Below are 15,764 nucleotides of genomic sequence, written 5' to 3' on the forward strand. Positions count from 1 at the left end.
TGTACGAAATCTTGTTCGACTTTTGTACGACTTAGTGTCCAACTTCCTGTCTGACTTCTCTGACCTCCTATCCATCTTTCTGTCAGACTTTTGTACGACTTTCTGTCCAACTTCCTTTCCGACCTAATATTCGACTTTTGTACAACTTCCTGTCCAACTTCCTGTCCGACCTCATGTCCGACCTCATGTCCGACCTCATGTCCGACTTCCTGACCGACCTCTTGTCCGACTTCCTGTCCGACCTCATGTCCGACTTCCTGTCCGACCTCATGTCCTTCTTCCTGTCCGACCTCCTGTCTGACTTCCTGTCCGACCTCATGTCCGACTTCCTGTCCGACCTCATGTCCGACTTCCTGTCCGACCTCCTGTCCGACTTCCTGTCCGACCTCATGTCCGACCTCATGTCCGACTTCCTGTCCGACCTCATGTCCGACTTCCTGTCCGACCTCCTGTCCGACTTCCTGTCCGACCTCATGTCCGACTTCCTGTCCGACCTCATGTCCGACTTCCTGTCCGACCTCATGTCCGACCTCCTGTCCGACCTCCTGTCCGACCTCCTGTCCGACCTCCTGTCCGACCTCCTGTCCGACTTCCTGTCCGACCTCATGTCCGACTTCTTGTCCGACCTCCTGTCCGACCTCCTGTCTGACTTCCTGTCCGACCTCATGTCCGACCTCCTGTCCGACCTCATGTCCGACTTCCGGTCCGACCTCCTGTCTGACTTCCTGTCCGACCTCTTGTCCGACTTCCTGTCCGACCTCATGTCCGACTTCCTGTCCGACCTCATGTCCGACTTCCTGTCCGACCTCATGTCCGACTTCCTGTCCGACCTCATGTCCGACTTCCTGTCCGACCTCCTGTCCGACTTCCTGTCCGACCTCATGTCCGACCTCATGTCCGACTTCCTGTCCGACCTCATGTCCGACTTCCTGTCCGAACTCCTGTCAGACTTCCTGTCCGACCTCTTGTCCGACTTCCTGTCCGACCTCTTGTCCGACTTCCTGTCCGACCTCATGTCCGACTTCCTGTCCGACCTCCTGTCCGACTTCCTGTCCGACCTCATGTCCGACTTCCTGTCCGACCTCATGTCCGACTTCCTGTCCGACCTCTTGTCCGACTTCCTGTCCGACCTCATGTCCGACTTCCTGTCCGACCTCATGTCCGACTTCCTGTCCGACCTCCTGTCAGACTTCCTGTCCGACCTCTTGTCCGACTTCCTGTCCGACCTCTTGTCCGACTTCCTGTCCGACCTCATGTCCGACTTCCTGTCCGACCTCATGTCCGACTTCCTGTCCGACCTCCTGTCTGACTTCCTGTCCGACCTCCTGTCCGACTTCCTGTCCGACCTCATGTCCGACTTCCTGTCCGACCTCCTGTCCGACTTCCTGTCCGACCTCATGTCCGACTTCCTGTCCGACCTCATGTCCGACTTCCTGTCCGACCTCCTGTCCGACTTCCTGTCCGACCTCATGTCCGACTTCCTGTCCGACCTCATGTCCGACTTCCTGTCCGACCTCCTGTCTGACTTCCTGTCCGACCTCATGTCCGACTTCCTGTCCGACCTCATGTCCGACTTCCTGTCCGACCTCCTGTCAGACTTCCTGTCCGACCTCTTGTCCGACTTCCTGTCCGACCTCTTGTCCGACTTCCTGTCCGACCTCATGTCCGACTTCCTGTCCGACCTCATGTCCGACTTCCTGTCCGACCTCCTGTCTGACTTCCTGTCCGACCTCCTGTCCGACTTCCTGTCCGACCTCATGTCCGACTTCCTGTCCGACCTCATGTCCGACTTCCTGTCCGACCTCCTGTCCGACTTCCTGTCCGACCTCCTGTCCGACTTCCTGTCCGACCTCCTGTCTGACTTCCTGTCCGACCTCATGTCCGACTTCCTGTCCGACCTCATGTCCGACTTCCTGTCCGACCTCCTGTCCGACTTCCTGTCCGACCTCTTGTCCTACTTCCTGTCCGACTTCATGTCCGACCTCATGTCCGACTTCCTGTCCGACCTCCTGTCCGACTACCTGTCCGACCTCCTGTCCGACTTCCTGTCCGACCTCATGTCCGACTTCCTGACCGACCTCTTGTCCGACTTCCTGACCGACCTCTTGTCCGACTTCCTGTCCGACCTCATGTTTGACTTCCTGTCCGACCTCTTGTCCGACTTCCTGTCCGACCTCCTGTCCGACCTCTTTTCCGACTTCCTGTCCGACCTCATGTCCGACTTCCTGTCCGACCTCCTGTCTGACTTCCTGTCCGACCTCCTGTCTGACTTCCTGTCCGACCTCTTGTCCGACTTCCTGTCCGACCTCATGTCCGACTTCCTGTCCGACCTCCTGTCCGACTTCCTGTCCGACCTCATGTCCGACTTCCTGTCCGACCTCATGTCCGACTTCCTGTCCGACCTCCTGTCTGACTTCCTGTCCGACCTCATGTCCGACTTCCTGTCCGACCTCATGTCCGACTTCCTGTCCGACCTCCTGTCAGACTTCCTGTCCGACCTCTTGTCCGACTTCCTGTCCGACCTCTTGTCCGACTTCCTGTCCGACCTCATGTCCGACTTCCTGTCCGACCTCATGTCCGACTTCCTGTCCGACCTCCTGTCTGACTTCCTGTCCGACCTCCTGTCCGACTTCCTGTCCGACCTCATGTCCGACTTCCTGTCCGACCTCATGTCCGACTTCCTGTCCGACCTCCTGTCCGACTTCCTGTCCGACCTCATGTCCGACTTCCTGTCCGACCTCCTGTCTGACTTCCTGTCCGACCTCATGTCCGACTTCCTGTCCGACCTCATGTCCGACTTCCTGTCCGACCTCCTGTCCGACTTCCTGTCCGACCTCTTGTCCTACTTCCTGTCCGACCTCATGTCCGACTTCATGTCCGACCTCATGTCCGACTTCCTGTCCGACCTCCTGTCCGACTACCTGTCCGACCTCCTGTCCGACTTCCTGTCCGACCTCATGTCCGACTTCCTGACCGACCTCTTGTCCGACTTCCTGACCGACCTCTTGTCCGACTTCCTGTCCGACCTCATGTTTGACTTCCTGTCCGACCTCTTGTCCGACTTCCTGTCTGACCTCCTGTCCGACCTCTTTTCCGACTTCCTGTCCGACCTCATGTCCGACTTCCTGTCCGACCTCCTGTCTGACTTCCTGTCCGACCTCCTGTCTGACTTCCTGTCCGACCTCTTGTCCGACTTCCTGTCCGACCTCATGTCCGACTTCCTGTCCGACCTCATGTCCGACTTCCTGTCCGACCTCATGTCCGACTTCCTGTCCGACCTCATGTCCGACTTCCTGACCGACCTCTTGTCCGACTTCCTGTCCGACCTCATGTCCGACCTCATGTCCGACTTCCTGTCCGACCTCCTGTCTGACTTCCCGTCCGACCTCTTGTCCGACTTCCTGTCCGACCTCTTGTCCGACTTCCTGTCTGAACTCAGAATCCTGTTGTACTCAATCAACTTTCTGTTCCTGAGAACGTGGAATGTATTCCTCTTTCTTCTCCCATTTTCTCCTCGCTTATGCACCATAACCAGAGGCCCCTTTTTTATATTCTGCTACCAATCTCGTCATTGAACAGTAATTAAAAAGTTTGCCGTAATGGTTGTGAAGTGTGGGATCATGGGAGTTTCTGACACTTTAAAGCAGGAAAGTTTCATATTTTAGTTTGAAAAAGGGTTTCCACTGCATCTCTTCCAGGTTCTGGGTTATTACAACCGCCGGGGGATCAACCCTGAAGCCTTCCTGAAGGAAATAAAGTTTATTGCGAGTGACCCGGATGAGCAGCACTTCTTCAACGTGTCGAACGAGTCTTCACTGAAGGATATCGCGGACGCGCTGGGAGAGAAGATCTTCTCTCTGGAAGGTGAGTCGATCCTCTGCATGGTAAATCTGTGCTGATACAGACAGGAAGTACACACATCCTTTACTCAAGTAGAAGTACAGATACTCATGTTTAAAAATACTCTGGTAAAAGTAGAGAAGTATGGACTTCGAAATGTACTTCAGTAAAAAGTACCCATAACTAGCAGCTGTTTTAAAGAGTACCTGACCTCCCTTTATATTAATAGAACAATAATGTCATTGTTAGCTAATGAATGTTTCCATGCTGAACAACGGCAACATGACAACGTTTCCATTGGTCCCTCTTCTTTAGAGAAGACCAGGAAGTGATGGATACACGGATCGTGTTCCAACCAATAGGCACGCAGTGACTCTAAAGAATAATGACCACGCACCAACACACATTCAGACTAAAGGAACCAGCTGTTTGGGAAATGAGAGAAGTAGAAAGTACAGGTATTTGGGTTCAACATGAGAGAAGTAGAAAGTACAGGTATTTGAGTTCAACATGTGAGAAGTAGAAAGTACAGGTATTTGAGTTCAACATGTAAGAAGTAGAAAGTACAGGTATTTGAGTTCAACATGTGAGAAGTAGAAAGTACAGGTATTTGGGTTCAACATGTAAGAAGTAGCAAGTCCAGGTATTTGTGTTCAACATGTGAGAAGTAGAAAGTACAGGTATTTGGGTTCAACATGTAAGAAGTAGAAAGTACAGGTATTTGAGTTCATCATGTAAGAAGTAGAAAATACAGGTATTTGAGTTCAACATGTATGAAGTAGAAAGTACAGGTATTTGAGTTCAACATGTAAGAAGTAGAAAGTACAGGTATTTGAGTTCAACATGAGAGAAGTAGAAAGTACAGGTATTTGAGTTCAACATGTAAGAAGTAGAAAGTACAGGTATTTGAGTTCAACATGTAAGAAGTAGAAAGTACAGGTATTTGAGTTCAACATGTGAGAAGTAGAAAGTACAGGTATTTGAGTTCAACATGTGAGAAGTAGAAAGTACAGGTATTTGAGTCAACATGTGAGAAGTAGAAAGTACAGGTATTTGAGTTCAACATGTAAGAAGTAGAAAGTACAGGTATTTGAGTTCAACATGAGAGAAGTAGAAAGTACAGGTATTTGGGTTCAACATGTAAGAAGTAGAAAATACAGGTATTTGAGTTCAACATGTAAGAAGTAGAAAGTACAGGTATTTGAGTTCAACATGAGAGAAGTAGAAAGTACAGGTATTTGAGTTCAACATGTAAGAAGTAGAAAGTACAGGTATTTGAGTTCAACATGTAAGAAGTAGAAAGTACAGGTATTTGAGTTCAACATGTGAGAAGTAGAAAGTACAGGTATTTGTGTTCAACATGTGAGAAGTAGAAAGTACAGGTATTTGAGTTCAACATGTGAGAAGTAGAAAGTACAGGTATTTGAGTTCAACATGAGAGAAGTAGAAAGTACAGGTATTTGAGTTCAACATGTAAGAAGTAGAAAGTACAGGTATTTGAGTTCAACATGTAAGAAGTAGAAAGTACAGGTATTTGAGTTCAACATGTGAGAAGTAGAAAGTACAGGTATTTGAGTTCAACATGTGAGAAGTAGAAAGTACAGGTATTTGAGTTCAACATGTAAGAAGTAGAAAGTACAGGTATTTGAGTTCAACATGAGAGAAGTAGAAAGTACAGGTATTTGGGTTCAACATGTAAGAAGTAGAAAGTACAGGTATTTGAGTTCAACATGAGAGAAGTAGAAAGTACAGGTATTTGAGTTCAACATGAGAGAAGTAGAAAGTACAGGTATTTGAGTTCAACATGTAAGAAGTAGAAAGTACAGGTATTTGTGTTCAACATGTAAGAAGTAGAAAGTACAGGTATTTGAGTTCAACATGAGAGAAGTAGAAAGTACAGGTATTTGGGTTCAACATGTAAGAAGTAGAAAGTACAGGTATTTGAGTTCAACATGAGAGAAGTAGAAAGTACAGGTATTTGAGTTCAACATGTAAGAAGTAGAAAGTACAGGTATTTGTGTTCAACATGTAAGAAGTAGAAAGTACAGGTATTTGGGTTCAACATGTAAGAAGTAGAAAGTACAGGTATTTGTGTTCAAAATGTAAGAAGTCAAAGTCAAAAGTCGTCAGAAGAATAAGTAGTGGAGTAAAGTACTGATACCAGAAAAATGTACTCAAGTACAGTAACGAAGTATTCGTACTCCAATACCTCCCACCTGTGGTTAGGGATGTGATTCTGAAATACTAACCCAGCTTGTATCCCACCCTGAAGGCAGCCTGAACTGGTCCAATGGGATTTCTCCATGTGATTTTGGAATATTGTAGAAAGTACAGAAGTTAGTCAGATACCAAAACAGAAACTGCAACGAGCCGTTGATCCTCAGTGGCATCGGCACTACTGGTGTGACCATTTAAAGAGTTAACTTAACTTAAAAGTGGGGTCTGTCATTTATTTCAGAAACACTTGTTGTTATATTCCATGGAATGCTCTTAACGTCCCGATAGCAATGAATATATTAAATACTTTGGCAATACATCCATGAAAATATCATCGGTGGAAGCCGTAGCACTGTAAAAAGCTCGACCAATCATCTGAGCCGGCTGAAGTAGCTGGATGGCCTACCTGCCTGTCAGCCTTCCATCTGGGCACACACTGATCTCTGCCCTCATTGGTCACGTGCGCGTTCGTGTGTTGGAGGCGGGGCTCTGTGAGGAAGTGGCAGATTTGTTCCGGCTGTGTATTTTCTAATTCTATCCACTCCAGCTGGTTTCTCCAAAATGACCCCACCTTTAAGTGAATATGCTCCAGTGGGTATTCGTTCAGTATTCATTGTTACTTGTCTAATATATGTAAGATATGCAATGTAAAGCTCTTTGAGCCTTTGGAAAAGCGCTAAGTTATTATTATTATTATAAATAAAATGTGAAAGTTACAGGAAGACGGTGTTTGTTTGTGTCCTGCAGGAAGTCAGGGTCGACGGTTCGGGCTGCAGATGGCTCAGGCGGGCTTCTCCTCGCATTTAGTCAAAGTGAGTGAAATCATGGTCACATGTACGTCCTTATGTAAGGGCATCACTAACTTACAGCTGTTGTGTTTTAAGGTGATGTGATGACGATGCTAATCTTCATTTGTTTCCACTATTGATTGATGTAAAGGTCGGTGTACCTTCATGTGGGATGTGTCTGGAATCCGTGTTTTGGATCTCAGACATTCTCCTGATGTTTCTAACTCACTGTTCTTTCTGAATTGCACTCCTTCTTAGTAGTTGATCACTTTATCATCTCTTATTCCCAAGGTGTAACTGTATTCTATAGCACAGCGTCTTGGCCAGTATAGGTTATACGTGATGTTGGTAACATAAACAGAGTTCCCTTCAGGAAAACAAACTGTGGTCCGATGAAAGTCAGCAGGTGACGAGTCGTGTATTTATTGAATCGGACTCCAGGAGAAACAAACAGTTGAACGCTAAACTTCCCTCTCAGTTTGAGTCTCGCAGAAGTCTGAAGCTGCAGGATAAGAAGCTTCCAGAAATACTTCTGTGCTTCTGGGTCCAGGGAAAGTCATATTTGTCTCGGCGTCAACGTCAGGGAGAGTAATGGTGTCGTGGAAACTTTCTATGTGTAACACAGAGCAGATGGTTTTCCTGAGCGTAAAGCTGCCAACACACACACACACAACACACACACACACACACACACACACACCCACACACACACACACACACACACACACACACACACACACACACATCCCACACACACACCACACACACCCACACACACACACACACACACACACACACACCACCACACACCTACACCACACACACACACACACACACACACACACACACACCACACACACACACACACACACACACAACACACACACACACACACACACACACACACACACACACACACACACACACCCAACACACAAATATGCAATGTTGTTTCCTGCTGCAAGGGATTAAAAGGTAAGGAATCCGTTGGACTCGGACTGATGTGGAAAACAGACGACTTGCAGGCAGATCCATCCTCCTCTCCCTCCTGCAGCAGTGATGTCATATTTCACAGTGAGTCTGCAGATCCAGGTCAGATCCTGCAGAAAGTCACCAAAGATTGGGTCATCTCCTGAGGCCCGTAGAGAAGAATGACTCAACGCTTCAATCACTTTCATTTCTGGATTTAACGAGCGCCAGAGTGACGTTCCCAAACCACGTCCAAACGTTGAGTCACGGACAGATTATTTATACAGGAAGGACAGGTCTTTCTTTGAGCTCATCAACTGATCTGTATTCCCTCAGGAGTGGCATTTTGCTCGGGGGCGGTTGGTGCCTACGACTGGAACGGTGCCGTGCTGAAAGAAACCAAACACGGGAAGGTGGTTCCACCCAAAGTCCTCCTATAAGGACGAGTTTCCAGAAGAGCTGAAGAACCATGGAGCCTATCTGGGTAACAAACGTCTGCTGCACCTTCTGTGAAGTTCCCATAAACTGTCAAAGTGATATATGTCCTGTGTGTCCAGCTGCGAAACCCACAGACTGACTGATGAAGCCAACATGACATCATCCATTGGTCTGTAGACGACCGTTTTGAAGTTTCTTTGGTATTTCCAACTTCAAAATCGAGTTTCTTTCGGGGCATAAATTATTCGACACAAGGGTAGAGCTTGGCAGGAGGTAGGACCAAAGAGCCATTAGCTTTGCAAACAATATGTCACCAGCTAACCGGCTGAATTGGCTAGCCAGGCACGCCCAACATTCAAGTTAACTATGAAAACACTTTTTTGCTAGTTGCAAACATACTAAAAATAAATATGCGTACTAGAAATAATGAAAAGCCAAACAAAGAACGTGAAATAGTTTTTTCTTTATGCTTTTCAACTAGTTGTACTTCAGTATTATGGGGTAACTGGAAAGCCTAAGGGAAAGGAACATATTAATAAAGTTCTTGATCTTCGTACTGGTTCTGTGTGTTGTTCTGGTCTCAGGTTATTCGGTGGGTTCTCTCATTTCCTCTCGCGGCGCTCAGCTCTACGTGGCCGGAGCCCCAAGGTTCAACCACACCGGGAAGGTCATCGTGTTCACGCTGAAAAACACCGGAAACCTGACCATCCTACAGGCGCTACTGGGAGAGCAGGTCTCACACACACACACACACCACACACACACACACACACACACACACACACACACACACACACACACACACACAACACACACACACACACACACACACACACACACACACACACACACACACACACCACACACACACACACACACACACCACACACACACACACACACACACACCACCACACACACACACACACCACACACACACACACACACACACACACACACACACACACACACACCGCATGGGGACCTCCAATGTGTCCCCATAAGGGAAGCCAGTCCCCACACGTGACTATGTAAACAGATTTAGGTCCCCACAAGTATAGTATTGCTAGAAACACACACCACACACACACACACACACAACACACACACACACACACACACACACACACACACACACACACACACACACCACACACACACACACACACACACACACACACACGTTTTTGTATTCACATATGTGCGACACATGGTAGTTTCCAGAATGAGGGTGTTCTCCCCTGAGAGTTCTGTTTATTTCAAGTGAAATATTTAATAATATTGAACTTCAAAGAGTCCAGAATAAAAGTTCAGTGTTGACAGTGAACGAGCGAAACTACGGTGGCCGACAGGTGCAAAATACAAAACGCTGCATGAAGCTCAAAACACAACGGAGGCCAGGGGACACTGTTGGCGACAAAAGAAAAGTTGACAAAAAAAGAGAAGTTATGCTTTCTTTTTGGGGGGGTTATAAAGCCGGACAACTGTCTGTTGTCTCAGAGTTAGTCGTCTCATAACATAAGTGTTCATCAGTATATCTGACATGATGACGAGGTTAGCTAGTTAGCTTTCAGCAGACCTGTAACATCAGAAGGAGTCACGTGACCACCATCAGAACATTCAACATTTTAGGTAAGTTTCCAACAACAGTTGCCCGGCTTTATAATCCGGGACGTCACACTGCTCTTATAACTGTTAGGGAAATGATTGACCTAGACTCCTAGATAGGACGTACAGAACCCTGACGTCTGCTATCTCCTTTAAGGACACAGGCTGCTTCAGCCATAATGTTATTGTTCCCATTCTGTGGACCGGGCAACCCGAGGTCACCGATGGTCTTTGTTCTGGGGTGCACTGGGACACTTCCTTCTTTGTTGTTTGAGGACTCCGAGGAGTGTGACTCCTCGAGGCCATAAGTGACGGACGCAAGTGACTCAGTGTGCCCAACTGGGTTAAACTATCTTATCAAGAGATGTTGGTTACTCTCCGTGAGACCAGTTAAATGGGCTGACGAGAGAGAGGTTCTCCAGAATTGACGTGGCAACCTCTCCCGTGCAGTCAGACCGTGACTGTGTGATTGTGATGTGAATTCTCCGGCCGTAACTCCAAATAGAGTCGGTGACTCCACTGCATTGCTGCACACAAGTTTCCTCCACGATAAACAGGATACATACATTTATGATGTTAATGTTGATTTATTCTGAAGCTTTCATTCCTTTTTCAGATCGGCTCATATTTCGGCAGTGTTTTGATATCGATGGACGTAGACGATGACGGACAGACGGACATCCTGGTGGTCGCAGCACCGATGTTCTACAGCCAGGGCTGGGAGACGGGGAGGGTCTACATCTACACTGTCACACCACAGGTACACACACACACACACACACACGCACGCACACACGCACGCACGCACGCACGCACGCACACACACACACACACACACACACACACACACACACAAGATCAGCTGATACACACAAGTACACACTCCAGAAGCATATTCAAGAACAGATATTCAGAACTGATCGACCCCTGTCCCTGCAGACCTTGTTCGTCCTGCAGGGGGCGCTGCAGGTGTCCGACCGCTCTCAGAACGCCCGCCTCGGCTCGGCGCTGGCTCAGATTTCCGACATGAACGGGGACGGGTTCAGGGAGCTGGTGGTGGGCGCGCCCGCTGGAGGACGACCACCAGGGGGCGCTGTACGTCTTCTACGGACACCAGAAGACCCTTCAACACCGCTTCAGACAGGTAACGCTCATCTCTGATAATATCATATCAATATTAGACAATCATCAGGACCAGCACGTGTTTCCCGTTTCAATAAGTACATCTACAGAACTGTCCAACACCAGTACACACAGGAAACGCTCATCCCAGAGGTGGGAAGTAGTGGAGGACAAATACTTCGTTACTACTTATTTTTCTGGCTTTACTCCTTACTTTCTGACGACTTTTTACTTTTACTTCTCACATGTTGAACTCAAATACCTGTACTTTCTACTTCTTACATGTTGAACCCAAATACCTGTACTTTCTACTTCTTACATGTTGAACTCAAATACCTGTACTTCTACTTCTTACATGTTGAACCCAAATACCTGTACTTCTACTTCTTACATGTTGAACACAAATACCTGTACTTCTACTTCTCACATGTTGAACACAAATACCTGTACTTTCTACTTCTCACATGTTGAACTCAAATATCTGTACTTTCTACTTCTTACATGTTGAACTCAAATACCTGTACTTTCTACTTCTCTCATGTTGAACTCAAATACCTGTACTTTCTACTTCTTACATGTTGAACTCAAAATACCTGTAATTTCTACTTCTTACATGTTGAACCCAAATACCTGTACTTTCTACTTCTTACATGTTGAACACAAATACCTGTACTTTCTACTTCTTACATGTTGAACTCAAATACCTGTACTTTCTACTTCTTACATGTTGAACCCAAATACCTGTACTTTCTACTTCTTACATGTTGAACTCAAATACCTGTACTTTCTACTTCTCACATGTTGAACCCAAATACCTGTACTTTCTACTTCTTACATGTTGAACCCAAATACCTGTACTTTCTACTTCTTACATGTTGAACACAAATACCTGTACTTTCTAGTTCTTACATGTTGAACCCAATACCTGTACTTTCTACTTCTCACATGTTGAACTCAAATACCTGTACTTTCTACTTCTCTCATGTTGAACTCAAATACCTGTACTTTCTACTTCTTACATGTTGAACCCAAATACCTGTACTTTCTAGTTCTTACATGTTGAACCCAAATACCTGTACTTTCTACTTCTCACATGTTGAACTCAAATACCTGTACTTTCTACTTCTTACATGTTGAACCCAAATACCTGTACTTTCTATTTCTTACATGTTGAACACAAATACCTGTACTTTCTACTTCTCACATGTTGAACTCAAATACCTGTACTTTCTACTTCTCACATGTTGAAACCCAAATACCTGTACTTTCTACTTCTTACATGTTGAACTCAAATACCTGTACTTTCTACTTCTCTCATTTCCAAACAGCTGGTTCCTTTAAGTCTGAATGTGTGTTTGGTGCGTGGTCATTATTCTTTAGAGTCACTGCGTGCCTATTGGTTGGAAACACGATCCGTGTATCCATCACTTCCTGGTCTTCTCTAAAGAAGAGGGACCAATGGAAACGTTGTCATGTTGCCGTTGGTCAGCATGGAAACATTCATTAGCTAACAATGACATTATTGTTCTATTGATATAAAGGGAGGTCAGGTACTCTTTAAAGCAGCTGCTAGCTATGGGTACTTTTTACTGAAGTACACTTCAAAGCCTCTCACTTTCACTTGATAAGAAGTTTAGTCAGTACTTCTACTTTCAACCAGAGTATTTTTAAACACGAGTATCTGTACTTCTACTTGAGGCAAGGATGTGTGTACTTTTGCCATCTCTGGGTAAATATTAAACCATCATCAGAATCAGTTGCATGTGCTTCCTGTTTTAATAAAGTCCATCTCCAGAACCGTCCAACACGACTACCAGACAGGAAACGGTCATATCTGTTACGATCAATCGTAAGGACCAGCAGTTTCTCGTTTGTCCAGATGTTCAAGTTTCTCTCAGAATCCAAAATCCACGGAATAGGATGTGAATTTGTTTTTATATCTGACCAAAAAAAGATTTTTTAAGATAGATAAATAACATCTGTGTTCTTAACACAATAGAATATGGAAATACTTTGTGTGTACGAGTTGGACAATATGTGTGTTCTTATATTCTTTAGAACAGTCTAGAACACACCCTACTATTTCATTTAGTTTTTTGTTATCTTGATTTCTTGTTTTGCCAAATAGTTGTTGTTTTGTTGTCCGTGTCCTGTCAGTTGTGTGTTTGTCCTTGTCCGGTATTACATAATAATAAGGACTCTCTCCCAGCGTGTCTCTGCAGCCGGACTCTCTTCCAGCCTCCAGTACTTCGGGCAGAGCCTCCATGGAGTTCTGGACGCTAACGGAGACGGACTGGTGGACCTGGCAGTGGGAGCTCTGGGAGCTGCTGTCATCGTGTGGTGAGACACACACACACACCACACACACACCACACACACACACACACACACACACCACACACACACACACACACACACACACACACAACACAACACACACCCACACACACACACACACACACACACACACACACACACACAACACACACACACACACACACACACACACACACACACAGGCTTTAACTGTAACACATTCCCCAACATTAATGTATTGCACAATAAACACCTTATGTAAACATTGTATAATATATTGTGCAATGTTCTCTCGTGCAATTTACCTTTTATATTTCTTACAATTTATTTACAATCTGCAAACATTACCAGCTACTTTTAAAAAGAAATTATATGGTCACTTTTTTTTTTAAATATACTGCTACTTCATTTTTTATCTGTTATTTGTTTTTATTGTTCTTTTAATGATTAATAACGTGTGCATACTTATTTATATAAAATGTCTGCCTCCCCTTTTTTACCAATCAACATTATACTCTTGCTGCTGTGATACTCTCCATTGCCCCTGCAGGTCTCGGGGCGTGGTGCGGATTCAGGCCACGCTGACCTTTGAACCGGAGAAAGTGAACATGTTTAACAAGGACTGCCGGCGGGGGGGAAGGAGGTGACCTGCATGTCCGTGTCCGTCTGTCTGAGCCTGGACTCACGGACCAAGAGAGCGACCAAGAGCCAGGATGTGGGTAGGTGGAGAGATGGAGAAGAAGTACAGATACTCGTGTTAAAAAATACTCTGGTAAAAAGTACTGACTAAACTTCTTTAATCAAGTAGAAGTAGAAGTAAAGAAGTATGGGCTATTTACAAGTACAGGTATGTGTGTTCAAAAAGTATTCCTGTCCAGACGTGGCTCTCGGCTCGGTCGTTAATAAAACTCCAGTTGCTGCACAGATGAGAATAAAAACTTTGCATCCAAAAAACTAACAAGAAGCAGAACAAGCTTTACTTTATTAATCAGAAACACAGAATAAGTATTTTCTACCACATTTCAAAAGTAATTAGGAACACAAGTTAGTGCAGTGTGTGTGCAGTTTATCAGAGAAACGTGTCGCTGCTTTTTACGACAATAATAAAATCACACGCTCTGACCCCCAGTTTCCACCGGGTCCGGCCGCGCTGCGCCGTGTTACGGCTGCACTGTGTTACGGCTGTACTGTGTTACGGCTGCACTGCGTTACGGCTGCGCCGCGGCAGTCGTAAGAATTGCGGCCACTCTAGTCAATGGGTGCTATTCCACCACACACGTGCCGCATTATGGCTCAGACGCGTCCCAGAAGCCGCTCGGCGCAGCGGCTCGGCGCAGCGCTTCTCTAAAATTAGGATGAATCCTATTTTTCCGCGCAGCCGTAACGTAAGGTCGGGCAGGCAGCCCCCCTCGCAGGAAGGGAAGGTGAGCATCCGGGCCAGGCCCATCCCCACATATACTAATTTATCAGACCCCCCTCCTTCATCACAACACCTTCACTACGATACGCACAATGGACGACGAGGTTTTCATCATGGAAGTGGAAAAACACACTATTTTATATTAATTAATTAATAATTTATAACAACAATAAACACTTTAAACAGACACAAAAAAAACATTTAACTACGTAGCCTACTACTTTCTTGTAGAAGTACATATGTCCAGGATGCCCGAATTAATAACAAAACTGCGAGCCTGCACGCACGACGCTACGCTTCTGAAACGCGTCCGGTGGGTTATGGCGCTAGAGGAGGTCGGACCAAAACCGCGGCACAGCCGTGACGCGGCGCAACGCGGCGGAGACGGACCCAGTGGAAACTGGGGGTTAGTCTCTTGTTTTTTTTATGTTTAAAAGTATGATTACTCAGTTGGACTGGTTTGTGGACGGTGAAATGGTTTATCCTCATGATCGTTTCTTAGAGTGCAACCACTCCAAAGGTGAATCACAGATAGGTACTAAGACATAGGAACAAATAGTAGATACAAAAAACTACAATAAGACAATCGGTGTTATTTCTTCTGCAGAAATCCTGATGTGCTTTAGATTTTGATTAATTTATCTTTTGACTGGGGAAATAATATTTGCTGAGGGTTGTGAACGCAGGAGTTTTTGTCTCAACAATATTTAGACTTTATCTTATTTGTCTTAGCTTTGACTCTGTGCCGGTGTGCACATGAATCCATACTCATCCTTTTGATCTAACATAACCAAAGGCTGCTTTCCTCTGCAGAAGAAGCCAGTCCTCTCCCACTCGGTGCCGAGTCTTCAATCTGTCAACATCTTAAATACGATCCTGCACGGTCCTCCTGTTTCACTTAATGAGTGATTGTTTGCTTGTTTCCAAAGAGGGACATCGATTATGTGTCAACCCAGAGTGGAAAGTGTGACTTGTGGATGGTTTGTAATAGATCCTCAGATCAGATCAGTGAATGGAAAACTCATAATCATGTCCTTTTTGCCAATT

General features: G+C 45.8%; 1 pseudogene; it reads left to right on the forward strand.

Moving 5' to 3' along the window:
* LOC117443081 (integrin alpha-11-like) overlaps positions 1–14,656 on the forward strand; it is a 47,154-nt pseudogene extending 32,498 nt beyond the window's left edge.
* The last annotated feature ends 1,108 nt before the right edge of the window (positions 14,657–15,764 follow it).

The sequence above is a fragment of the Pseudochaenichthys georgianus genome, unplaced genomic scaffold (genome assembly GCF_902827115.2).
Source record: "Pseudochaenichthys georgianus unplaced genomic scaffold, fPseGeo1.2 scaffold_533_arrow_ctg1, whole genome shotgun sequence".
Classification (NCBI taxonomy): Eukaryota; Metazoa; Chordata; class Actinopteri; order Perciformes; family Channichthyidae; genus Pseudochaenichthys; species Pseudochaenichthys georgianus.